The 26,612-nt window shown below is 40.8% G+C and overlaps 1 protein-coding gene and 1 non-coding gene across 2 annotated transcripts in view; one reads left to right on the forward strand and one right to left on the reverse strand.

Moving 5' to 3' along the window:
• Positions 1 to 5,890: 5,890 nt before the first annotated feature.
• The window catches only part of DTNB (dystrobrevin beta), a 232,700-nt gene continuing 211,978 nt past the window's right edge, over positions 5,891 to 26,612 (forward strand). The window contains exon 1 of the mRNA XM_039238291.1: positions 5,891 to 6,037. The gene's annotated coding sequence lies outside the window, so the exon portion shown is untranslated. The remainder of the gene's footprint in view (positions 6,038 to 26,612) is intronic.
• TRNAR-UCU lies at positions 22,529 to 22,613 on the reverse strand. The gene has a single exon. It is a non-coding gene; the product is annotated as a tRNA-Arg (tRNA).

The raw sequence follows: 26,612 nt of genomic DNA on the forward strand, positions 1-26,612 counted from the left end.
TAATATATTGTCTTCTGTGACTGGCTCCTTTCACTTGGCAGAATGTTTTCAAGGTTCTTCCATGTTATAACATACACTTCATTCTTTTATATTGCTAAATACTATTCCATTGACTGGATGGATGTACTACATTTTGTTAATCCATTCATCAGGTGATGGAGTTTGGGGTTGTTTTAACTTTTTGGTCATGATGAATAAGACTGTGAACATTCGTGTATAGGTCGTTGAGTGGGCATTTATTTTCAAGTCTCTAGGGGTATATATATATATATATATATATATATATATATACCTAGAGGAGAATTGTTAGGTCATGTAACTTCATGTTTAACATTTTGAAGACTGCCAAGCTATTTTATGAAAGAGCTGTACCATTTTCCATTCCCAACAGCTATGTATCAAGGTTCCAATTTCTTCACATCCTCACCAACTCTTGTTATTATCTGTGATTTTGATGGGAGCCATCCTAGTGTGGGTGAAGTGGTACCTCATATTTTTTATTCACATTCCACTAACAGCTAATTATGTTGAATGTCTTTACATGTGATTATTGGCTATCTATAGATCTATATCATCTATATCTATCATAGATATAGATAGTCAGATATATAGGTATGGATATAGATACGGATATAGATACAGATATAGATATAGATAAATATATCTTCTTGGAAGAAATGTCTGCTCAAGTCCTTTTCCTATTTTCAACTGGGTTATTTGTGTTATAATTGTGTTTGTTCATGTATTCTGGATTTAAGAGTCTCAGCTTATACGTCATTTGGAAATATTTACTCCCATTCTGTAAGCTGTCTTTGCATTTTTTATGGTGTCCTCTGATGCACAAAAGTATTTAATTTGGATAAAGCCAAATTTATCTGCTTTTTCTTTTGTCATTTGTGCTTGTGGTGTGTGTCTAAGGAGGCCAAGGTAATGAAGATTCACACCTATGTTTTCTTCTAAGAGTTTTATAGCTTTAACCTTTAACCTTATAGGTTGTTGAAGTCTTACTTGGTACTGCAGAATGTGACTGTATTCAAAACTAGGGTCTTTAAAGAGATGATTAAAATGAGGCCATAGGGTGGGCCCTGCTTCATGATGACTGGTATCCTTAGGACAGACACTCACAGTACAGAGTGAAGACCATGTGAAGACACAGGGAGGAGATGGTATCAATGAGCTGAGGAAAGAGGCCTCAGAAGAAACCAACCCTTGTGGTACTGATACTGGACTTTAAGCCCCCAGAACTGTGAGGAAATAAATTTCTATTCCTTAGGCCCATCTGTGGTACTTTGTCATGGTAGTTCTCGCAGATTAACACAAAATCCTACTTGGTTGTGATATATTATTTTCTTTTTGCTAATTATTTTCAATTTTTAAAGTTTATTTTGAGAGAGAGAGAGCATGAATAGGGGAGGGGTGGAGAGAAAGGGAGAGAGAGAATCCCAAGCAGGCTTGGCATTGTCTGTGGAGTGTGGAGCCTCATCCTGGGCTCAAACCCACAAACTGTGTGGTCTGAAATCAAGAGTTGGACTCTTAACTGACCAAGACACCTGGTGCCCCTTATTTTCTTAAATCATTGGGTATTGTGCTGTTTTGAGAGAAATAACTTTCTCTTCTTTCCTCTTCTTCTTCTTTTTTTTTCTTTAAAGTAGGCTTCATGCTCAACGCTGAGCCCAGCGCCAAGCCCAACGTGGGGCTTGAACTCACAACACTGAGATCAAGACCTGAGCTGAGATCAAGAGCTGGATGCTTAATCGACTGAGCCACCCAGGCGCCCCAAGAGAAATAACTTTCTCTATTTCTTTTCTTCTGGTACAGGAGTGGCAAACTGCAACCCATGGGTCAAATCAAGCTGGCTCGCCCATTTTGTAAATCCAATTTATTTGGGGGCATCACCACACTCACTTATTTGCACATATCTATGGAGGCTCTGCTACAATGGCAGAGCTGAATATTATACCTGCAGACCCCAAATATTCACTAATCTGGTACTTTAGAAAAAATTTTCTGACCCTGCTTTGGTAATTACTTAGGATGGGCTTATGTGCATATTATTCCTTGAATTCTTGCATTTTAAAAACAGTTATTTTTCCTATAGAGTTCAGTGCCTAAAAAACAGCGTGGATGAGTGGATACAAAATCCTTGGCTTGCGTCTTCTTTCCTTAAGTTTTTAGAAAATACTGAAAATGCTGCATCACCATTGCCTCCTTTGCCTTTGAGAATGCCAAATATTTTGGTTGCCAGATTCTATAACAAAATATCTACCCTGGAACCTAATGGCTTAAAGTGAGAATTATTTTGATTATAATCTCACAGTCGGGGGGGGGGTCAGGAATTTGGGTGGGGGTTGGCGGGACAATTCTTCTGTTCCACATGGCTTCAACTGGGGCACTCCGTGGTATTCAGCTGATGGCTGAATTGATATAGAGCATTCATGATGACTTCACTCATTATCAGCTAAGATCAGCCAGCCTCTTTCTGCCTCCATGCTGTCTCAGAATCTCTCCATAGGGAGTTAGATATTAGATATTGTGGCTCAGGGCTTCAAGAGCAAGTGCTTTCAAAGATCCATGTGGATTCTTTAAGACTTCTGGTAACCTAGGCTTGGAAGTCTCATATATATTGCACATTCTATTGGTCAAACAATTCACTTGGGCCAGCCTGGATCAAAAGAAGTGACAAAGAAGTTGCAGACATCTCTAATGTATTGCATCCTAATTTCCTTACCCTTTTAAGTAATAAGTAATTTGAACTTTTTGCATGGAGTCTTTGAAAGTTATTATTATTAAAGATTATTTGAAGAATGTCTACACCCAGCATGGGGCTTGACCTCAAGATCCCGAGATCAAGAGTCACATGTTCCTCTGACTGAGCCAGCTAGGTACCTTGAAAATTATTATTTTTGTCTAATAGTTTTAATAGTCTAGCTTTCAGAATTGGTCATTCTGTGCCGATTTCCCCAAGTACATGGCAGCCCTTTCATTACATAGGTTTACATTTTCTGATTTCCAGAAGGTTTCATTCTAGGTGGAACTTTAGCTAGACACTGGACGTTCCTTGCTTGTACTCAAATGACATTCCAAATGGAGAGAGAAATAAGCACAGAGGTATGGAGGCAAAGGAAAGTAGGACCATTCCAGGAGTTTGAATGGGGTGTGTGTAGGAAGCAACAAAAGTGACAAAAGACAAGGGCCAGAGAAATGGAAGGTCCTGTGTGCCATGCTGAGCAGTGACATATATAGGAAGCACGTTTCTGAAAGTTTTTTCTGACACGCAGTATAGAATATGGGAAGGAAGGAACAAGACTACAAGAGAGGGACAAGATCAAAGGCTATTGCATTAGTCTAAGTGAGAGGCTTAGCTACGAGGGACAGAGTCTAGAGTTAATTATGAGGAGAATCAACAGATTGTTGCGTGTGGTGGGGACAGGGAAGAAGAGATCAAGGAGGACTCCAGGGTTTCTGAACTGGGCAGCTGAGTGATGGTAATGCCGACCAGCTTTAGACATGCAGAACTTGGGGTGTGTAGGACATGTAGGTGGAAAAGTCCAGTAGGCTTCTGCATCTATGGAACTCAGATGAGTGGTGGGAGTCAGATAATGCACTGGGGGGTTGCTGGTACCTGTGGCAAATGAAGAGTGGGTGGAATGGCTTAAGGAGAATGTGTGGGGTGAACTGAAAGCTGAGAACAGAACCCTGGAGACTAGGGAGTGGTCAGAGGGGTTAGGAGGGTAGTCATGTCCTGAAGGCCAAGGGGGTTTCAAAAAGACTGGGGTGCTCTGTGTTGTCAAATGCCACCAGGAGCTAATACAAGGACTCAAAAATGGCCTGTGGCGTTTAGGATTAAGCAAGGCCTTAATGACTGAGAGCAGCACAGTGATGTGGTGGGGACAGAAGTCACATAGCCACGTGTTGAGAAGGGGGAGGCTGCTGCATTGGCAGAGAGGAGTGCGAACTACTTTCAAGACGTTCGTGAGGGGAATACAGAAAGGGAGCAAGTGGTAACTAGAACACAGTCCAGAGTGACAGAGGGGTTTCTTTTTCTTGAGGACAGGAAAAGCTTGAACATGACAGATGGTGAAGGAAAAAGGTAAGAGTCGATAATTTGGGGACTGAGAGGGGGAGTGCGATTGAAATGTTTGAAAGGAGTTTTCTGAAGATGTGGGAGGTGATGAGGTACAGAACCGTGATGGAGAGATGCTAATACAAGTATATTTAAAGTAGTTAATTCCCAGAATGCTTTATTATAGTCTCGCTCACATACTGATATTACCTAGGACTCAATCAATACGGCAAATATAGCAGACAGTATTGACATATTTATTTTACATCATTTACATATCTTTTCTCCAAAGGGTAGGATCAATATTTTACCCTTTCAAAGCCTCCCACATAGTTGGTGCTCAGTAAGTGGTAAATGAATAAACAAGACGCCTTTTGCCTGTATTCTGAGTATCTTAGCATATTCAGAACACAGTCAAGATCCTGAATACAAGTGAAAAGGTCTTCTAAGCATGAAAAATAGTCCTAAAATCCGTGTGTGAAAGGTGATGCCCCCATTTTTTTTTGAGGAACCTGTTTACCCTTACTTAAGAAAGTTGGTTACCAGCATTTCCTTCACCATAGGAGTTTAAAAATAGGAAAATGTGAGGAGGAGGAAGAGGATGTTCTAAAGGCAGGCAGGCAGACAGCAGCAGGAGGTGGCACGCACGATCTGCCTTACCATAAGGTGCCAAAACCAGTGAAAAACCAGACGCAAAGCATATTGGCTTGGGGGCTTTTGGCTTAGGGACTTACATCGTGGGCTCACATATCAGTAGCCCTTGAAGGACACTGCTGTTTTGAGCCTTAAGTAATGGTGAGAAAAATGATCCTCTGAACCATCAAAAAAAAAAAAAAAAAAAAAAAAAAAAAAAAAAAAAAAAAAAAAAAAAANAAAGAAAGAAAAAAGAAAAAAGAAAAAGAAAAGTTTAGCTGTTCCTAATTTCGAATCGTCTCCTATGTCTCACATAGTTTGGAAAGTGTTCTATCAAAAATGGATAATATTAAAACATAAATGCTGTTGCTGAGATGGTAAACTTGGGTCGCCCTCTGTTCTTTGGCCCAAGCTGTTTACCTAGCCTTGGGTGCACTCCTTTTTTTCCCCAAGGACGTCTCTCTTTTCCTTCCTTCCAGACTGAACACAAACGCCACTTCTCCCAGGAGCCCCTCCACGCGGTTCCAGCGGAAGTAATCTCTTCCTCCTCTGCCCTCGCACAGCATCTCCCTGTGGCTTTGCTTTGCATGGGTCAGCAGACCTGGTTGTTTACACGGCTGCTTTTGCACTAAATTATGCGCACCTCGAGACCAGGGGCCGTGACCGTGACGGTGCACCTACACAGCACCTGGTGCAGCGCTAGGCACGGAGTCGGTAGTCAACCCTTGTTGAGTTGAATTAATTTGGAAAAATCACTCAGGGCAAGATCTCTTGCTCGAGGCGCGGATGAATGATTCATGGGGTGGTTCTTTGCATTCTTTACCTTACAGTCACGACGTGCCGAGTACCCAGCTGCCCGGCACATACCTGTGGAATTGAAACGCACCTCCGCCGCCCGCCGCCAGTGTGCGCGACCAGCCCGAAGGGGGCAGGTTTCCCTCGCAGGTCTGCGAGCCGCCTGGCGAGGTGGGGGGCCGGGTCCCGCTCGGCCGCAGGGGGCGGGGCTCGAAGGGAACTCGGCGCGCTCGCCCGCCCCCTCCTCGGTGCGGCGGAAGCCCCGCCCCCGGCCGCGCGCTCGCGCAGGCGGCGCGTGCCCGCCCCCCCGCCCCCCCTCGCCCTGCGCCCTCGCGCCCTCGCGCCCTCGCGCCGGGGGCGGGCTTGCTGCGCGTGCCGGGCGGGGAAACGGCGCGAGCCGGGCGCCGGAGAACGTTCGTCGCGGGGGCGACTCCGGGGCCTGATCGAGCGCCGCCGCCACCTCAGCCGCCCGGGCCGGGCCGGAGGAGGCGGAGGAGGCTGAGGCCGCCCGAGACCTTCTCGACGTCCCGCAGCTCCGGCCGGGAAGTGAGTGTGGCGGGGGGTTTGCGGCGGCGGCCGCAGGCTGCGGGAGGGAGCGCGGTGCTGGAGCCTCGCGCCCGCGAGGAGCGGGAAGGAGCCCTCGCGGCGCCCGGCTTTCAGGAGGCTGCGGGGTGGGGGTGGGGGGTGCAGGGCCGGGAGCGGCGGGGACGGGGGCTCCGGGGCCGCTGCACCGCGCGCGCTGCGAGGGGAGACGGTGCCGCGCGCCCGGCCCTGGAGGGGCGAGCTGAGGGGATGGAGCGGAGCCCCGGGCCGGCGCTGCTGGGCTCCGAGCCCCGGGCCGGGGAGGGGTCTTCGGGATCCGGAGCTCACTGTGGCCGCCGGGCGCCGGGGCCGGGGTGCGGGCGTCGGGCTGATGCTCCCGGAGCCCGGCTCGCAGGGAGCAGGCTCTGCGTTAGGTGCAGTAAGGGGCGAAGGAGGCAGGTCCTGGCAGAGGGCAGGTGAGGCAGTTAGGCCCTGGCAGAGGGAAGGGGATTTATTTCGGATCTCTCCCAAACACTGTTCGCCAAGGCGCCTAACAGGGAACCTGTGCACCGAGGTCACCTTTGAAAGGAAGGTGTCCTGAGAGGAGGCGGCAGGATGCAGCTAACACAGGCTGGCTGGTAAATTCCTGTGCCAGGCCTCGGGATTAGGAAGACCTTTCAGCGTTCCTAGCAGACGTTTATTGATCAGCTACCTTGGGTAGAGAACCTTGGTCAGCACTGAGGCCACAAAATAGCGTAAAACCCAACCGTGATTTGCTATTGAGGTGCTGACGATTTGAAAGTATGCGAATAAAATACAAAGCAGCATTGAATTTCGTCTCCTACTTCATTCACTTTAGTTTTTTTTTTTTTTTTTGCGGGTTTGTGTGTGTGTGTGTGTGTGTGTTGTGTTGTGTGTGTATGTGTTTGTCTTTTCCCAGTGTTGAGAAATTGGAGCCATAAACGGCTTGGTTTGGGGATAAAGCAGAAAGAAGAGTCAGAGGAGCTTGTGGGAGAAATTTGGGAGAGTTTTGAAGGCAATTCTGCCTAACATTTAAAGGGGGAGAAGGGAAGAGCAAATTTGGAAAGAAATCAGAAGTTTCCTTCCTCTCCTACTGGAATGAAGCTCTGTGACTATCACTGCTGTATCCTCAATGGCAAGAACAGTGCCTGGCCCAAGGCAGTCAGGCAAAAAATACTGATTGCATGAATGAACGAACCAAGCAAGGTTTTGCTGTACTTTACACGGAGCACTATTAATTACTTTGGTGTTAGGGATGGCTGATGGACTTCCTCTGTTCCTGAAATATCTTTGGGGGGGGGGGTCATAAGGGGATCATGTAAGGTAACCCAGGTTCCTAGGTCTGGGTGTTTAAAGCAATGGCTAAGGTGATGGAGTCGTGATTTCTTGTGCCCACACTGCCACTTTCACATCTTTACTGCATGTTGGCCAAGAGGAGCTTAGCTTCAAATCATCCAATTCTGACCCTTCTATGACTTGAGGAAGAAGAAGAGTACTTTTGCCTAGGGAACACTCTTTTCCCCACTTTTATCCTGGTCCTTGGATCTTCCATCTGTAGGGAGAACATGTGTCTCTGCTCTTCTTGTAAAGGCTGCAATTCTACCTGAATTGAATAGAATAGAATTCTACCTGCAATTCTACCTGCAATTCTACCAATCTCTGCTGTGGCTGGATTTCTGGGCTCTCCAGCTCCTGGCTGCTGTTTCAGTGCCCCGGGTTGTAGTGCCTGTTGGGTTACTTTGTCTGCCAAATTAAAACTTGACCTTTTATGAGTTCTGTGAGGATTTTTATCATACATAAGTGGAATTACCTTTGAAGAAGGTTCTGTAGTCAAAGTTATGCCCGCAAGGTTTTTGAGTGTCCCCTATGCATGAGAGGCGAATTTTCTACTTAGAAAATTAGACTCAGAACCAATAGAATGCCAAGTTACCATTTACTCTATGTCTCTAATAGAAATCTTTCAGGACCTTTGTTTCTGTATATAAAAAACAAGAGTCATATTAATCCACATTTGGTCGTGTGCTGTAAGCTTTGAAGAACTAAGTTAATTTCTCTTCAGCTTTAGGACAGTGTACTTCAGAGTGCATCCAACAGGAGTCCATCGGTTCTTGTGGGGTGCCTTACTCCTGTAATTTTGGGTACCTTATTCCAGGTTCTCCCAATAATGCTGTATTTTATCTGTATATTTAATTTGTATTTCTTTTAAAATCAATTTTATCCATGTATAGTTGACATATAATCAAACGCACAAATGTCTGTGTACAGTTGGATGAATTTTGAAAAATGTATATACTTTGTAACCACCATCCAGTCAAGATATGGAAATTTACATTACCCCAGAAAATTCCCTCACGCTGGTTTACAGTCCACCCTGTCTCATTTTATTTACCTCTAATTACACAACCATCAGGGCTGTCGTGTCTCATTGTGCAGGATGGTTATTGCCCAGCTTTATGAGGTGCTGTTTATAGCTGAGTCCCTGCACATGGGACCTTCTGGGGCTGTCTTGTGTACAGTCTGTGTGGCCATGTCCTGCAGCTCTGCGAATGACTTATGAATGCACACTTTCCTAGAAAGTACTCAAGTAGTGCAGACAGAATAAATGCCCCCTTGGCCCTCTCCCTTTTCTGCTGAAATTGCTGTTATCAGTTGTGATCCTTCTAGACCTTTGCATTTTCACCTGTACACACACAATATAGGTAATACAGAAAAAAAGAAGTTTCCTTCTACTCCTAAGTTATTGACATGATACTGTTCACATTGTTCTGCAACTTTTTTTTCCTAGCAAAATGTCCAAGACCTTTCCATGTTGGAACATAGGGCTCTACCTGATTTTTCTTGACTACTGTATGTTCTCTTATGCGGTATCTGTGTTGTACTGTAGTTTATTTAATCATCTCCTCATTAAAGGCCACTTAAGCTCTTTGCTGTTTCAGACATTGCTGCAGTGAATGAAAGAAGTAGAACTGCTAGGTCAGAGCCAGGGGTTTGCACATTTTAAATTTTAATTGAGGGAGATTTAACTGTAGAATTTGTGGATCTGGTTCAGTTTCTTTTTTAACTACTAGGTAATGTTCAGTTGTAGACTTAAATCACCTTTTTCATTCTTTCTTCAATGAGGGGTGGACAGTTGGGTCACTTTGGATACTAAGTATTTGATGGATGGATAAATGTGTTGCAAATGCATCCTGCTAGTCTGAGGCTAGCCTTTCCCTTTTGTTAGCAGTGCCTTTGTATACAAGTTTAAAATTTTAATGTTACATTTATGAAAAAAATCTCCCTTAAATTAAAGAAATGAGTTTGTGCCTGGTCCAAGTAAATTTTCTCTACACCAAGGTATGAGTTATATACTTCTAAATTTTCTTCTAAAATTAAAAAAAAAAGTTTTGCTTCCCATGGGGAATTTCTGTGTGGTATAATGAAGGTGTGTATATATATATACACATATATATATACATATTTTTTTTCTTTCAATTGGGATAACCAGTTTTTCAGTACCTTTCCTCATTTTTTAAATTGTAAAACATACATGGCATGAAATTTACCATTTTAACCACTTGTAAGTGTAGTGGCTCTAAGTACATTCCCATTGTTGTGTAACCATCACCACTGTGCATTTCCAGAACTTTTTCATCTTCCCCACCTGAAACTCTGTACCCACTAAACACGAACTCCTCATTCTCCCCTTCTTCCGGCAACCACCATTCTACTCTCTGTCTCTGTGAATTTGACTACTCCAGGTACCTCATGTAAGTGGAATCCTATAATACTTGTCCTTTTGTGTCTGGCTTATTGCACTTAGCATAATGCCTTCAGAGTTCATTTATACCATAGCATGTGTCATGATTTTGTTCCTTTTTATTTTTAATTATTTTTTTCTAGAGAGAAAGAAAACACAGGCTGGGGAGAAGGGCAGAGGGAGGGAGAGAGAGAGAGAGAGAGAGGGAATCTTAAGCAGGCTCCACACTCAGCGTGGAGCCTGACTCGGGGCTCCATTCCCACCACCATGGTATCATGACCTGAGTCGAAATCAATGGCTGGACACTCAACCTACTGAGCCACCCAGGTGCCCCTGGATTTCTTTCTTTTTTAAGGCTAAATACTCTTCCATTGTGTATATGTACCACATTTATTTATTTTTCATCTTATCAGTGGACCCTTGGGTTGTTTCTACCTTTTGGCTATTGTGAATAACGCTGTTACAAACAGGGTGTGCAAATAAATATCTGTTCAAGTCCCTGTTTTCAATTCTTTTGTGTGTGTATCTAGAAGTGGAACTGTCCATGATATTTTTAAAAAGTTATATATGAAACTGAATATGACCAACGTGGGTAGATAGTACAGAGTGTATACTCCTTCTTCTCCACGGTTTCCCCTATTATAAACATCTTGTGTTAGTGTGGGATATTTGTTACAACTGATGAATCAATGCTGATACATTATTATTAATTTACGTTCATTGTAGTATATCTATATTGGGCCTCTCTTTGTGTCCTTTGTGTTTCGTGGATTTTGCAAATGCAAAATGTCATGCGTCATTAATGTCATTACATGACATTTCATGTGGTGTCATTGCAGAGTCATCAGAATAACTCCATTGCCCTAAAAATCCCCCGTGTTCTAACTATTCATTCCTCCCACCCTCCTCCCTCCTTCCTGATAACTACTGATTATTTTACTGTGTCTATAGTTTTGCCTTTTCCGGAATGCCATACAGTTGGAAGTCATACAGTATTGTAGTCTTTCAGACTGCCCTCTTTCACTTAGCAACATGCATTTAATGTTCCTCTATGTCTTTTCTTGGCTTGATAGCTCATTTCTTTTTATTGCTATATAATATTCCATTATAAGGAAGTACTAGTTTGTTTATCCATTCACCTATTAAAGGACATCTTGGTTACTTCCAGTTTGGGGCAATATTATGAATAAATGTCTATAAATATCTGTGTTTGGAGTTTTGCTTGTACGTAGATTTTCATCTCTTTCGAGTAAATATGTAGGAGCATTTTTGCTGGATTGTGTGGTAAGAGTATGGTTAGCCTTACAAGAAACTGTCCAACTGCCTTCCAAAGTGGCTGTACAATTTTGCATTCCTGATAATTAAAGAAATTTATATCCTAACACCCTGAATGTACTTAAAAAATAAGTGTTAGTCAGACTGTTCTCTAAAATTAAAATTCATTCATCTGGAATGAATTCATATTCTTTTTTTTTTTTTTTTAAATATTTTTATTTATTTCTAGGAGAGAGAGAGACAGCATGAGCAGGGGAGGGTCAGAGAGAGAGGGAGTCACAGACTGAAACAGGCTCCAGGCTCTGAGCTGGCAGTCAGCACAGAGCCCGACGCGGGGCTCGAACCCATGAACCGCGAGATCATGCCCTAAGCGAAAGTCGAAAGTCAGATGCTTAACCGACTAAGCCACCCAGGCGCCCCTGGAATGAATTCATATTCTAATTGTTGCTTTTGTTGGCTGTGTTTCTTAGCATTATATTTCTTTATGGCTTTTGAAGTTTTGATTTACAGACTCATTCAAGTGCGAGTGCTTTTGATTTTGTTTTCCATATTTCTGTGCTCACTCTTCTCTGTGTGTTGATATTTCAGGTTTTTTACTGACTTTTTGGACCACAGTCAAGAAATCAGAAATGATCACGGTGGGTCAGGAGTCCTACTCTTTGAGATAATTGGGGCTGTTTTAGGTCTGTTCACAGAGTATGTGAATGTCTTGGTTCAGCTCCTGGTCATGAGGCTGTGTTTTTATCTTCCCAGTTTTCTAGGCCTAGAGCATTATACACACTGTAGCTCTAGGCAGAGGCTGGCAGCAGTATACGGTAGCTTCTTTTCAGCTCCAGCCTCCTCCTTGGCTTGAAGCGGTGAGTCTGGCTCAGATGGCATGTCTCCTGTTTCTCCATCTCCTTCACTTTGTGTCACTGTTGCCCTTCAGAAGATGTGTACCTGCTTCTAGACCCAGAGTCCAGTAAGCCTATAGCTTCAGTCCTGCTCATGACATGTGTATCTGTTCTGTTTCTGATCCACACGGGGTTTTATCTTGTTTTTGAGCCTGCTTAAGTCATTTAAAAATACATTTAACAAATATTTTATCTATTGCTATGCATTTGGAGTGGAGGGGATGTATCAGAGTTGTTTCCTTACTGGGCTACTTTGATTAGAAGACTGAATTGACCAGACTTCCTTGTAAAGTTTGTGCCATTTTGTTGTCTGTGTTATTGCAATGCCTGGACCCTTCAGTACGAAAGTTGAATAGCTGTGATGATGATGGGCATTTTTATTTTTTTCCCGGATGAGAATGCTTCCAGTGTTTCACTATTAGATATGATATTTACTGAAGGTTTCTGGTAGATTTCTTTTGTCAATTTGTGGAAGTTTCCATCTGTTTTTGGTTAGTATTTTTAGTGGGTGTTGAATTTTATCAAGGGCATTTTTTTGGGGGCATTTGTTGAAATTACCATTCTTTTCTCTTTAATATGTTAAGAGTAGGACAGATCTTTCTGAGTTGTGGATAATTGAGAGAAACAGATAATATTGTATATGGATTACTTGATAATGCATTTTTAACAAAAAATGAATCTTTAAAAAACCCCATTTTGATCTTGAATTTTTGTGTATTAACATTATAAATAAACTAAAACAAGACTGAAATGTTGTGATGAACAAGTCTAGGTTAAATATTCTTGTAACTAAGCTTTCTGTAATGAAATAGTGCACAGTTTAAAAAAAATTTTTTTTTTTTGGTAATTTATGGGACTTAATCAGGACTTTTCAGCTCTAGCTTTTTCCTGGCTTCTTTTTGCAAACTCTTTACTCCCTCCTTTTAACTTTTCTCTCTGCCTGCTCTGTCTCTTCTTGCCAGAGAGAGACCTTCTTCTGCAAGTAATAATATTATTTACTTAGAGGCTACAGTGTATCAAGTGATTTTCGTAGATAAGGACTACTCTTTAATCTTTACAACTTTGGGAAGCTAGATATGGTATTTACAGTATATGGGTGAGGAAATTGAGCTCAGAGAAGTTGAAACTTGTTTAAGGCCACACAGCTAATCAGTAACCCAGGTAGTATCTGAACCCAGGGCAGACTTCAAAGCCCATGTTCTTTCTACATGCTGCCCTTAAGTAGCATGTTTGATGTTCCAGTTCAACTTGAGTTCTGTGTGTTGGCTTACCCACATGATTCCTGAGCATGGTGATAGGATCGCTTTGTGTTTCCAATATGGTTTCCTTGAGAGACTTTCTTTAGTCAGGTACTTCATTGTTTTTTCCCACTCTGATGTTTTACATCTTCTTGAGAGATTTCTTATAATGACCAAATCTTTCTTAACAAACAAACGTAGAATGAATAGTATCATGGATGTGGGCTCTGGAGTAACTATTTCTGGTTGGAGCTTGAGTCTATTTTCCTTTAACTTTGTGAACCTTATCAAACATTGACCTTCAGAGGTATAGAGAATAAAAATAGTAAATTCTCACGTTCATACTAGTGAATACCATGCTACTTAAGAAACCAGGCTCCTTTTAAGGTTGAGCCCTCACATAACTCCTTACTTCCTAATTGTATTCTCCTCTCCTTTCGAAGAAACTACTGTTCTGAATTTGATGCTTTCCATCCCTGTACATATTTTTCTACTTTTATTATATATGTAAATAGCCCTAAAACATATATTATTTTGCATTTAAAAAACTCTGTAGTGAGAGTAGTAATTATTTCTTTTTGTCACTGGTCTTTTTTTCCCTCTCTCAATATTGTGAGACACATCTGTATGGATATGTGTAGCTTAGTGCGTTCATCGTGGCAGAATAGGTTTCTGGTGTTTGTGTCACAGTTTGCCTTTATCTTTTCCCGTGGGTTGGCAATTCATTTGTCCTGGATTTTTTTTCTTTTTCTTTTTTTTTTCTTTTTTGCTATTACAAGTAACACACTGGCTGTGTGGCAAGCACATCTTCAACTTTAGTGAATATTACCAGATTTCTCTCTGATGTGTTAACCAGTTAACATTCACCCCAGAGGTGTGTGAATTCTGTTGCTTCCCTGTCTTGTCAACCTTCAGTGTTATTAGGCTTTATAATGTTTGCAAACCTGCAGAATGAACAGTGTAATCTTATTTTGGTTTTTAATAGATGCTTTTCTGATTACTAGTGAGTTTGAACATCACTCGATGTTTTTATTGGCTCTTTAGACTTCCTTTTCTGTGATTCGCTTTTTCATCATTTACCTTATTTTTTCTGTTGCATTGTCTTTTTCATATTGGTTTATAATTTTTACTACATTTAATACTAATATAGAAAGGTGGTATAATGGACCAGGAATTAGGGGTCCTAGGTTTTCTTTATTGTGAAGCATAACTGTAACCTGGGACAAGACATTTATTTGGATGCTTGAAATAGGGGGTCTGGGTTAAGTCATTTCTAAGCTTTCCCATTCTTATTCTCCATTGCTTTGCTTTGGTTTTTGTAGCTCATTTTCATCACTATAAATATGTTAACTGACATTAAAGATATGAGAACTCAGAAAAGGAATTGCTAACATCTAGGATTAAACAATTTTTTAAATGTTTATTTATTTTTGAGAGAGAGAGGGAGACAGAGTGTGAGTCAGGGAGGGACAGAGAGAGATGGAGACATAGAATCCGAAGCAGGCTCCAGGCTCTGAGCTGTCAGCACAGAGCCCGACGTGGGGCTCGAACCCATGAACCTCGAGATCATGACCTGAGCCGAAGTTAGACGTTCATCCAACTGAACAACCCACGTGCCCCATAGGATTTTGATGTGAAGGTTGAAAATTGCTATTTATTTGTTTATTTATTTATTATTTTTTAAAGATTTTATTTTATTTATTTTTAAAGTAATTTTTAAAAGTGCTTATTTGTTTTGAGACAGAGAGAGCACGAGCAAGGGAGGGGTGGAGAGAGAGGGAGAGAGAGAATCCCAAGCAGGCTCCACTCAGTGAGCCCAGAGCCTCACATCGGGCTCAGTCTCATCAAACATGAGATCATGACCCGAGCCGAAACCAGGAGTTGGATGCTTAACCAGCTAAGCCACCCAGGTGCCCCTAAGATTTTATTTTTAAGTAATCTCCATACCAAACATGGGGCTTGAGTACACAACTTCCAAGATCAAGAGTCATTGCTCCACTGACTGAGCTGGCCGGGCACTCCTGTACACTTCTATTTAATTGGTTTTCTTTTCATTAGTTTCAAACTCAACCTCATTTGAAAAGTCATTTTTTTGTTTATTTATTTATTTTGAGAGAGAGAGAGTGAGTGAGAGAGTGTGTGTGTGTGTGTATGTGCATGCATGTGTGGGAGGGGCAGAGAGAGGGGGAGAGAGAATCCCAAGCAGGCTTTGCACTGTCAGCAGAGAGCCCAGTGCGGGGCTGGAACTCACCAACTGTGAGATCACAACCTGAACTGAAATTTAAAAAAAAATTGTTTTAATATTTATTTATTTTTGAAAGAGAGATAGAGTGTGAGTAGGGGAGAAACAGAGATAAGGAGACACAGAAACTGAAGCTGGCTCAAGGCTCTGAGCTGTCAGCAAAGAGCCCAACGCGGGGCTCGAACTCACAAGCTATGAGATCATGACCTGAGCTGAAGTTGGATGCTTAACTGACTGAGCCACCCAGGCGCCCCCTGAACTAAAATTAAGTCAAATGTTTAGCCAACTGAGCCACCCAGGCACCCCAAAAAAGTCATTCTTAATATCTTTCTTTAAAAACAAAAAGTCTCTGGGGACAAGATTAACTATAGAAATAACTAACAAGGATACATATTTTGAAATATGACTATGAAAACTAGAGCTTTGCATGTTATTTCAAGAGCGTACCTTTTATTTAGTGTTCAAATGCTTTTATTATTTCCTTATTAGATAAGTAGTTTAGTATCTTTGCTTAGAACTAAAATTTCATCTTATTAACAAAGCAGCCTTTGGCAGGTTTTAGGTAAAATTGGAGGTTTGTCTTGAGCACACTAGAGGCACCTGTTTCTCCTTTCTGTGGCTTACTTTCTATTACATTCTTGCTCTGATTCTTTGGGCGCATTGCATTTCTACTTCTTGACCTCCTTTCACTTTTGTTAAAACCTTTTCTCTATTCTAAATTTAGTGTTGCAAGTGATTGATAACAAAGTATTTACTCTTCTTCCAAGTCTGTATTTTTATACCTTTATTTTTTTAAGTTTATTTCATTTTTTTAGTAACCTCTTCACCCAGAGTGGCGCTTGAATTCATGATCCTGAGACCACGAGTCACCTGTTCTGCTTACTGAGCCAGCCAGGCGCTCCAATAATTTTATAACTTTAAATAAATCAGAAGAATTGTAAGTTAGGAAGGAGTCTTGCCTATAGAATTCTAGTTTAGGTGTCACCCAGAAGGGTAGTTATGTAATAACATCAATAATGATAATAATAATAGTAGCTAACATTTATTAGGCTCTTATTTTATGCCAGGCATTGTGCTAAATGTTTTACATAATTTATTAATAGTTTCCACAGCCCTATGAGGTTATTATATTAGCTATTCAGAGCTCTTGGTAGTAGTGGAGGACAGTTTTGAATGTTTATTTTTATTGGAACCTAGAGAACCTTTTCAGATTTGTTAAAAAGAAAATCTTAGGGTTTCACAAACATTTACATCCCCTTGCGTTTTTTTTTTAAATCTGAAAGAGAAGAGAAGAGAAAAGAAGAACTGTTAGAGCAAAGATAGTTGAGAATTTTCCTGAAATAAGCAAGAAAGTTCTCTTTCAGGGAAGTTTGACTATTACACTAAGTACTAACTAGTGATAATCGCTGTTATCTTGGACTTCTTATATAAATGGGTGTCCACTGAAAACCTGACAGGAGTTCTGCTGGGAGACAGTGGATTTTCACAAGAAGTTTTGATACCTAGATGCTTTGAAGTGACTGAGAGCTGGAGGTGTTAAGACATTAACAAAAAGATTCAAGGGAAATGAAGGATATTTAAGACTTAGGTGTAGTACAGAGACATTCTGGAAATGTTTCTAGAGCCAGCTGTCTCTCCTTTAATCTTTACTGTGGGAGTTACTTCTGCCTGCAGACTTAGTCCAGCTCTAGAGCATATTGCTGCCTAGATTGGGCTAACAAGAATCCAGACGTTTCGTTACACTAGCCTCCAAACCCCATTTAACAACTGTGACGTAAGGTCAGATCTAGCACCACAGCTTGTGGACCTGTGTTTTCCTCACGCCTGGAGTCCTCCTGTCTTCCCTGTAGGGGGCGATGTGGCACAGCCGAAAGAGAGTAGGTTTTAGAGTCAAATGGGTTGTCTAATTCCACAAATGACTAACTTTGTAACCTTAGGCCCTTAACTAACCGCTTAGGCTCTCAATGTCCTTATCTAATTCTGCCACCTGTATCACTCACTTGTTCCTCCTATCTAGCATAGTCCCATCTTCTTATTCTGTTTTTTTTTAATTTTTAATTTTAATTTTAGTTTTTTTTTTTAAAGAGCAGTGGTTTCCAGAGCAGGAGGCATGTAGAATGATCCTCTAGGTAGGGTATAACAAAATATGGGCCTACTAATATTTCATCCATAGGTTGACAGTTTACTCCATCTGTATGCCTGGTGATACCCGTCAGGTATGGTGAGTGAAGTAACCTGAGAGGGGGGTAGTGGGGACTGCCTGGAGGGGCCCGTTGTGTGAGCCTCCTTGTTTGTTGGCTAATATTCTGTTTGGACATATTATAGTTCATCTCTGCCTGGATTAGTGGTCTTTCAGATTTTATCATCTGATTTCAGTGAAATGAACCTTGCTGAATAGACAAAGGGCTTAAAAAGATTTCTGCAAAAAGCTGTAGGTTGAAGTTTCAGAGTCAACCAGAGATTGAAGTAATAATGCAGGGACACATGAACAGCAAGAGAAAAGCAGAGCTGACACTTGATATTATGAGCTTGTCAGTCTAATGCAAAGTGCAAAACAATAATGATCTAAGTGGACTGAAGAGGAGTCAGTAAAAAAAAAAATTGTAAAATACTATTTGATATATGGGTTTATATGCATTATTGAGTATATTGTGTCTTAAGATACTCAGTAATGATACTATGAGGCTAATGTGATCAGTCGAGATATTTTAAAACTAAGCATTTGGTATATGAAGACAAACTCACTGAGCTTTTTCGTAATGATTACAGTCATGAGCTAATTAGTAGTGTACAATAAAATTATTAAGTTAGTGATACATTTTTAGGAGATTCTTTGGAGATTTCTTACTCTAGGAGTAAAAGACAAGAGGCATAAACTTTTGCTCTTTCTGTTTTGGTAAAAGTGGCTGAAATACTGTCTAGACAAATCAATAACTTTAGTTTGGTGACAAACTGAAATGTATCCTTTGTTGGGATATTCATGGAAGACATTGCTAAAGATTGAAATAACATTATATCAAATTATGGAGATTGTAGGAGTTCCTGTACATTTGGATAAAAGGACAGAGCTGTGGTATTTGGTATATTCCTTTTTAAAAAATGTTTATTTATTTATTTTTGAGAGAGAGAGTATGAGTGGGGAAGAGGCAGAGAGAGGAGACAGAGAATCCCAAGCAGGTATTATGCTATTACCACAGAGCCCATCACGGGGCTTGAAGTCATAAACCCAGAGATCATGACCTGAACCAAAACTGAAAGTCAGACACTTAACTGAATGAGCTACCCAGGCACCCCTGGTATATTTCTTTGTAATAATAAGATATATAGAGTCCTGCCTCCCTTCTCACCAACTCCCCCAACCATTAAAGAAAAGATTTACTAGAGAATACACTCAAAGTAAATGACTTAACATTTTATGATGAAATAGGAGCTATAAAGTGTAAAGAATGATACAGTGTACCCAGAATCTAGCCTAATAAATAAAACCTAGCTACATAGAGTTGGAGTCCCTCTGCCCTCACATTGTTTCACTTCCATCCCCAGAGAATTTGTGATGAGTATGGTGATGCGTGCTTCATGTGCACTTGTAAAGAATTGCATTGTGATAAGTCTCAGACTACTTGGCTGATGGTGTTGTTCAGTCCTTCTATATTTATCTTGACTTTCTACTTGTATTGGTCACAGAGAAGTATTGAAGTCTCCAAGTGGAAGTGTGGATTTGTCAATTTCTTCTTTTGGTTCCATCAATTTGTGCTTAGTGTATTTTGAGGCACTGTGGTTAGGTATGTGGACATTTAGAATTGTTATGTCTTCTCAGGGAATTCTATATGTTACAGGCCCAGTGACACAATGCACAATGTTATTGATATTATTTCCTGCAATTGCTTTTTTTTTGAAGATTTTTTTAAAGTAATCTCTATGCCCAACATGGGGCTTTAAACTTACAACCCCCAGATCAAGAGTCACATGCTCCCCCTATGGAGTCAGCCAGGCATGCCTATGCAATTGCTTTAAATCAGTTAAGAGAATAAAAGAAAGGAAATATGTAATTGTTCTTTTCTTTTCTTTTAAAAAATTTTAATGTTTATTTATTTTTGAGAGAAAGAGACAGAGTGCGAGTGGGGAAGGGGCAGAGGGAGAGGGAGACACAGAATCTGAAGCAGGCTCCAGGCTCTGAGGTGTCAGCACAGAGCCCAGTGCAGAGCCCAAACCCATGAACTGCAAGATCATGACCTGAGCTGAAGTCAGATGTCTAACTGACTAAGCCACCCAGGCACCCCAGTAATTGTTCTGTCTTTAAAAAAAAAAAAACCTTTTTGAACAGTTAGCTTTACTGGAAAACAATAATAGGGAGTATCCATAGGTACCCCATGCCTGTTCCTTCTCTAAGTAACATCTTACATTATTGTGATTCGCTTGTTACAATTAATGGACCAATGATGTTTTGTTATTATTAATGAAAATCCATATTTTATTCAGATTCCTTAGTGTTTCCTCATGGCCTTTCTCTGTTCCAGAATTCCATCCAGGATACCACATGATAATTAGTTGTTGTGTCTTCTTAGACTTCTCTTGGCTTTGCCAGTTTTTCAGGCCCCTCTGTCTCCTTTTAAAAAATTTATTTATTTATTTATTTAAAGTAAGCTCTATACCGGGGCGCCTGGGTGGCTTAGTCGGTTAAGCGTCCGACTTTCGCTTAGGTCATGATCTCACGGTTCGTGGGTTCGAGCCCCACGTCGGGCTCTGTGCTGACTGCCAGCTCAGAGCCTGGAGCCCGTTTCAGAGTCTGTGTCTCCCTCTCTCTCTGACCCTCCCCTGCTCATGCTGTCTCTCTCTCTCTCTCCTAGAAATAAATAAAACATTAAAAAAAATAAAAAAAAAATAAAGTAAGCTCTATACCCAGTGTGGGGCTTGAACTCACAACCCTAAGAACAAGAGTCATATCCTCCACTAACTGAGCTAGCCAGGTGTTCCTGTTTCTGAGACTTTTCTCATCAAATTTTTGATGAAACTTGACAAATTTGAGGTGTTTTGTATATTTTCCCTCAGTTGAGATTTGCCTGATGTTTTTCCTCATGATTAGATAGGGTTTAAGGGTTATCGGGAGGAAGACCACAGAAGTGAAATGCCATTTTCATCTCATCATATCAAAGGTACATCCTGTCAACATGTTTAGTCACTGTTGACCTCGATCACCTGGTTGAGGTTGTGTTTGTCAGATGTCTTCACTGCCAAGGTAGCCCCCCTTCCTCTTTTTCTCTTTGGAAGGAAGTCACTGTGTGCATGCAGCTCACACTTAAAGAATGGGGAGTTATGCTCCACTTTCTTTAGGGCAGAGTATCTACGTAATTAATCTGGAATTCTGCCTAGGATATTTGTCGATTCTTCACTTATTAATTCACTCATTTATATCAGTATCAATTTAAGGATATTTAATGCTATTTGATTTTGTTGCCAAAATCGTTGCAACTTTGGCCATTGGGAGCTTATAGTTGGCTTCTGTGTCCCTTTGATACACTCCTGTCATGTAGTGTTTTCCGTCCCAGAACTTACTTACTTTCAAGATGCTCTAGGGCTCATGTTGTATATTTTCTTGCCTCAGATGTTTCTCTAAGGAGCTCTGGTTCCTTTTATTGGAGAGCACTATTATATACCAAAAATTGGGCACTAGGTGTTGCCATTGCTATTGGGATATTGTTGTTTCTAGGCCCTTTCAGTTGAGAGAGCAAGGACTTACATATGTGTATACTAACCCATATATGTACACGTATCTACAAATGCTTCTATGCATAACTGTCTGTATCTATATTAAACTAAGATGAACTTGTACTAATGTTTCCAATTGTAATCCATTACCACATGGATCTTGCTAGCTTCTTGCTTATTTGTAACCTCACACTCCACCATCTGCCATCCATTAACTTAGGTGTTCAGCTGCAGTGCACATGCATACTGGTATCAGAATCGTTAACTTATAACCTGTGAGAAGCTAGAGTACGGTACTTAGTATATTTTGCTTTGCCTTTAGTCTTACAGACTCCATTTGTTTCCAGAGTTTCTTAGGTCACTACTTTTCCCCTCATACTGTTCATGGTGGGGGGAATGAGGTTGTGTCATACATTTATAATGGTACGATTGTTTTGTCACATGTTGCATTTCATCCTGAGATCCTCTGACATTATAAGGATTAAAAAAAATTGGCATACATTAAAGTTCACTCTGAAATTTCTGTCGGTTTTGAAAAATGTTTAGTGTCACATACACTACACCTGTATCCTGTGGCAGTTTCTCCACCCTAAAAAGTCCCCTGTGCTTCACCTGTTCATCCCTCTTGTCTCTGCCCCTCCCCCCAGATCTCTGGTAACCACTGATTGTTTTAACATGTGTATAGTTTCATTTTTCTAGAAGGTCCTAAAATTGGAATCTATGATGTTTAGCCATTTCAGACGGGCTTTTTTCACTTAACAGTATGTATTTAAGCTTCCTCTGTGTCTTTTCATGGCTTGATAGCTCATTTATTATTGCTGAAACACATTCCATTTATGAAAGTACCATAGTTTATCTGTTCACCTATTTAAGGACATCTTGGTTGCTTTCAATATTTGACAATTTTGAATAAAGCTGGGTGTGATCATTTGGATGCAGGTTTTGTGTGAATATAAGTTTTCAACTCAATTGGTTTAAATACCGAGTTGTACAGTTGCTGGGTCGCATGGTAAGGCTGTACAGGTAGCATGTAGAGACCACCAAACCGTCTGCCAGCGTGGCTGTTTGTGCGTGGCTGTTGGCCGTGGGTGGGGCGCCCATGGCTCTGCTGCATTCTGGCCAGCACTTGGTGTGGTCATTTCTATTTTAGGCATTCAGTAGTATCTCATTGTGTTTTCAATTGTGATTTCCTAATGATAAATAATATTGAATATCTTATCATATGCTTATTTATCATCTGTATGTCTTCTGTGAAGTATCTGCTCAGATTTTTTAAAAAAAATTTTAAATGTTTTATTTATTTTTGAGAGAGAGAGAGACAGCATGAGCAGGGGGAGGGTCAGAGAGAGGGAGACAGAATGCGAAGACAGGCTTCAGGCTCTGAGCTAGCTGTCAGCACAGAGCCCGACGTGGGGCTTGAACCCACGAACCGCGAGATCATGACCTGAGCAGAAGTCAGATGCTCAACCGACTGAGCCACCCAGGCGCCCCTCTGCTCAGATATTTTTATCATTTTTTTAAAAATTGGGCTGTTTTCTTATTGTTGAGTTTTAAGAATTCTTTTTGCATTTGGGCTACAAGTCCTTCATCAGAAGTGCTTTGGAAACATTTCTTTCACATCAGGGCTTGTCTTTTCATTATCTGAGCAGTATCTCTTACAGAATGGTTAATTCTGATAAGATCCAACTTACCAGTTGTTTCTTTCATGGATTGTGTTTTGGGGTTTTGTATCTAAAAACTTACTTGTTGTGTTTGGCTTTGGGCTTAGGACATTATACAGCCTCTTCTAGGGGCTTACAGTTTTAACCCCTTTTAGATTGAGGAAATTTTGCTTATATTCTCGTAGCTAGGACTGGAGTCTTTTTTTTTTTTTTTTTTTTACATTTTGTAGACTAAGGCCTTGCTTGGTTCTTTTTTTTTAATTATTAATTTTGCTTCAAAGACATTTATTGTTGCATTGTTTAAAGTAGTAGACAGCTGGAAATAATTGTCAACAATCAAGGCTCATAAGTTTTTGAAGAGTTTTCAATGGCTTGGAAAGATGTTCAGATATATTGTTATATTCCTCCCCCCAGCTTTATCGAAGTGTAATTGACAAATAAAAATTTATTTAAAGTATTCAACATGATGATTTGACATATATGTATACCTTGTGAGGTGATTACCACAGTTAGTTAATTAACACATCTATCATCTCACACTTACCTTTTTTTGTGGTAGTTTAAGATCTACTCTTTTACCAAATTAATTTCAAATATACAATACAATATTATCTGCTTCCCTTACCATGGTGTACATTTGATCTCCTGATTGTTCATCTAATAACTGCAAGTCTGTATCCTTTGATTACTATCTTCCCATTTCCTCTACGGCCTGGCTGCTGGAAACCACCATTCTACTCTGCTCCTATGGTGAATTTGACTTTTTTTTTTTTTTTTTTATTACTAGATTTCGCATATGAGTGAGATCATGGTATTTGTTTTTCTTTGTCTGGTGTAGTGCACTTTGTGCGCTGATATTTTTTACATTGAGTGGAATGAAACTCCAGAGTAGGTTGATTAGGATCCACTGAAGATGAAATGTGTTGGCATAACTACTACACCTAGTGGATTTCTCTGTCCACAGGATGAGACACAGGAAGATGTGGGTGCAGAGCCTGAGATCATGGTATCATAGAATTTTATTTGTGCATTCACGTGGACAAAGATCTTGGCAGTTGAAATGGGAAAAGAGGGTGGACTATGAGATATCATGAGGAAGGAAATGGCAGGGTTTAAAATCAGAGTTAGTATGTGAAGGGACTAAAGCAGAGGTGTTGGTTATTTCTTGATTATGAGGCTAAGAAAAGCAAAGTGCCAGGAGTGTGAGTGGAAGGAAGTAAAGCGATATACTTCCATTCATGTAAGTGTTGATTTTCAAGGTTATATCAGGAGCACAAGGACATACAATCAGGTATGGCAGTAGGATTAGGTATTTGTTGAGTGTGGAACTGTGAAAATCATAATGACAAAGCTTCAGTTGTTAGTATTCATGGAGCACTGGATGGATGTACTGTCGGTAAGGCTTAGGGAAATCATGAATAGAAATCTTAGTTTATATGTACCCTGTACATTTGGACTTTATGTAATCTGAATTGTTGGCTTGGTTAAAGTGAAAAGACTTAATGTTTTAGTTTGAGTTCTCCCAGAAGCTGACTCAGACATTTTATTTTGGAGATTATCCCAGGAAATACCAGCAGGGGGTGGTGAAGTGAGAGGGGGAAGGGAAATTTAGCAAGTAAAGGATTTGTTATCAAGCAAGTTACCACTGCAAGTAACTAACTGGAGCTTTTCCACCGGGGAGCTCTAGGAGCCAGTGTAAAACATGTCCTTAGAGTTATCCCTCTTGAGGGGGTGAGGTAGGTGGAAGATCTATCAGTCATTGGTTAGGACTGTTTCCAGAGGGTGGTACGTCTATAATATTTCAAGGTTGGCATGCAGGGAAAAAAATTGGACTTAAGAGGTCAGAGAAGGTCATCAATTTTTTATTTATTTTGTTTTTAAAGCAGATGCTGTCAGTCTAGTAGACAGAATTGGCAAAGGTTAGGAGATACAGGGAAGGGTATGGATATGCCTCTTTCCTTTATTCTCTGCCATGTGGTTCTGGCATCGCCAGTTCCTTTCATATAGGTCATCAATCGCCCTCACCCCGAGGCTTAACTGAGCCAGTCTAGCAACACGTTAGGACTGGCTCCAGCTGTCCTTTTCGGAACATTAAATCCTGTGTCATGGGGGAATGCCCCTATATAACAGTTTCCTCACCAATGTTATACTTGGTCCCCAAGTTCAGCTCTCAAAATCCATTCCCAGGTATGTTCTCCCAGGTCTCACCAGTGCATATTATCAGGTCCAATAGCTGTTTTGGTGAATCACCTCTTTCTATCGAAAGCAAGGACAGTACCTCCCTATGCCCGTGACACCGAGGATTGACCCTAGTCATTAGCCTAGAATCAAGCCTAGAATCAGTGAAGGAAGTAGGGACAGATCCTCAGGAGGGTCAGCATCTTTTGAGACATACATCTCAGATGAAGCCTTTCATGGTCTTCAGGCAGAGGAGCCATCTTGTTGCAAGGGCAGGGGAGCCACTTCTTCTGGCCCAGAGGGTTCAGGAGAATCTTGACTGGAGGGTCAGTCTTTTAGTAATTTACCTCCTTTCATAATCAGTATTTGGGCCTTAATTTTAGTACAGTCTGCCTTCTAGTTGTAGAGGCTGAGGGTTCCTTAAAATGCTGCTGTTAGGTCTTCTGCCTGTCTTACCATACTTTGAGTTGATATTTAGATGATTTAGCCCTTGACATTTTCTTTCTTCTGTGCATCAATGCTACTTGGGAGAAACTTAACCAATTTAATTAATTGTCTTTAAAACTCTTGATACCCCTCTATCTCTCAAATGCCAAAGCTGTTGCATAACCTAGTCATCTTTTACCTGTATCTCCTCGTAGCTCCACCACATTAAGAGTCTTAGCAATATTGATGCAGCAGCTCACCCAGGGTTCTCACCAAGCCACTTATTACCAGCACTGGGACCTTGTTGTTTGCTTGTCTGCTTGGCAAGTGATCCACTTACAGAATACGTCTGGAAGACCTGTTACACCAGGATCAAATCAGTCTTGTTTGTTACCCTAGAAGCAAATGCTGTTATAAAGCCTCAAGTGCAAGTATTTTTTGTTTGTTCTTTTTTTTAGGTGATCTTAGAAGATACCGATAGAATGGAGAAATCCGACAGAGAAGAGAAAGTAGCTAGTAAAGGGTTTCTTATCAGGCATTGTGAGTAAGCAGACTTAACTGCAGTGAAGAGCTTAGGAAACCAGTGGAAAACATTGTTTTTGGTGGGCAAAGGAGCTGGAGTATTTATAAAGAATGTTAATTCCCTGGTACTTCTGGACTGCCCTGCAAATGTTAGAGCGGTCTTCAGTGGCCAGAAGAAGCCCGCAGGCAAAGAAATGCAGATGTTGGCAACTGGAAGCTAATCAGTTCTCCATCAAAGTGGTAGTAGTGCAGGTGATGGCGTAAAGGCAGGATATCAGCAGAGTCTTTACACTCTTACGTCAACAAATAATGTCAGTGCTGTGGCTAATGTTGACTAACAAGCTCTTCTTGCATGTTGGCTTGGTTTTGAGAGCTTTTTTAAAAGTATATATATATATATATATATAATTGCAATCCTGTGTCTGACATGTGATCAGCTTGTCTTTTCATTTCGTAATTACTAGTTTCTTACATAGAACAAAAGTGTTTAATTTTGGTGATGTTCAGTTTGTCACTTTTTTAATGGCTTGTGCTTTTAGACCATGAAGTCTTTAGCCTATGTTTTCTTCTAAAAATTATATATATATATATATATATATTTTTAAAAATTTTTAAAAATGTTTTATTTATTTCTGATAGAGAGATAACATGAACAGGGGAGGGTCAGAGAGAGGGAGACAACAGAATCCAAAACAGGC

The sequence above is a fragment of the Hyaena hyaena genome, unplaced genomic scaffold (genome assembly GCF_003009895.1).
Source record: "Hyaena hyaena isolate Hyena2069 unplaced genomic scaffold, ASM300989v1 scaffold_138, whole genome shotgun sequence".
Classification (NCBI taxonomy): Eukaryota; Metazoa; Chordata; class Mammalia; order Carnivora; family Hyaenidae; genus Hyaena; species Hyaena hyaena.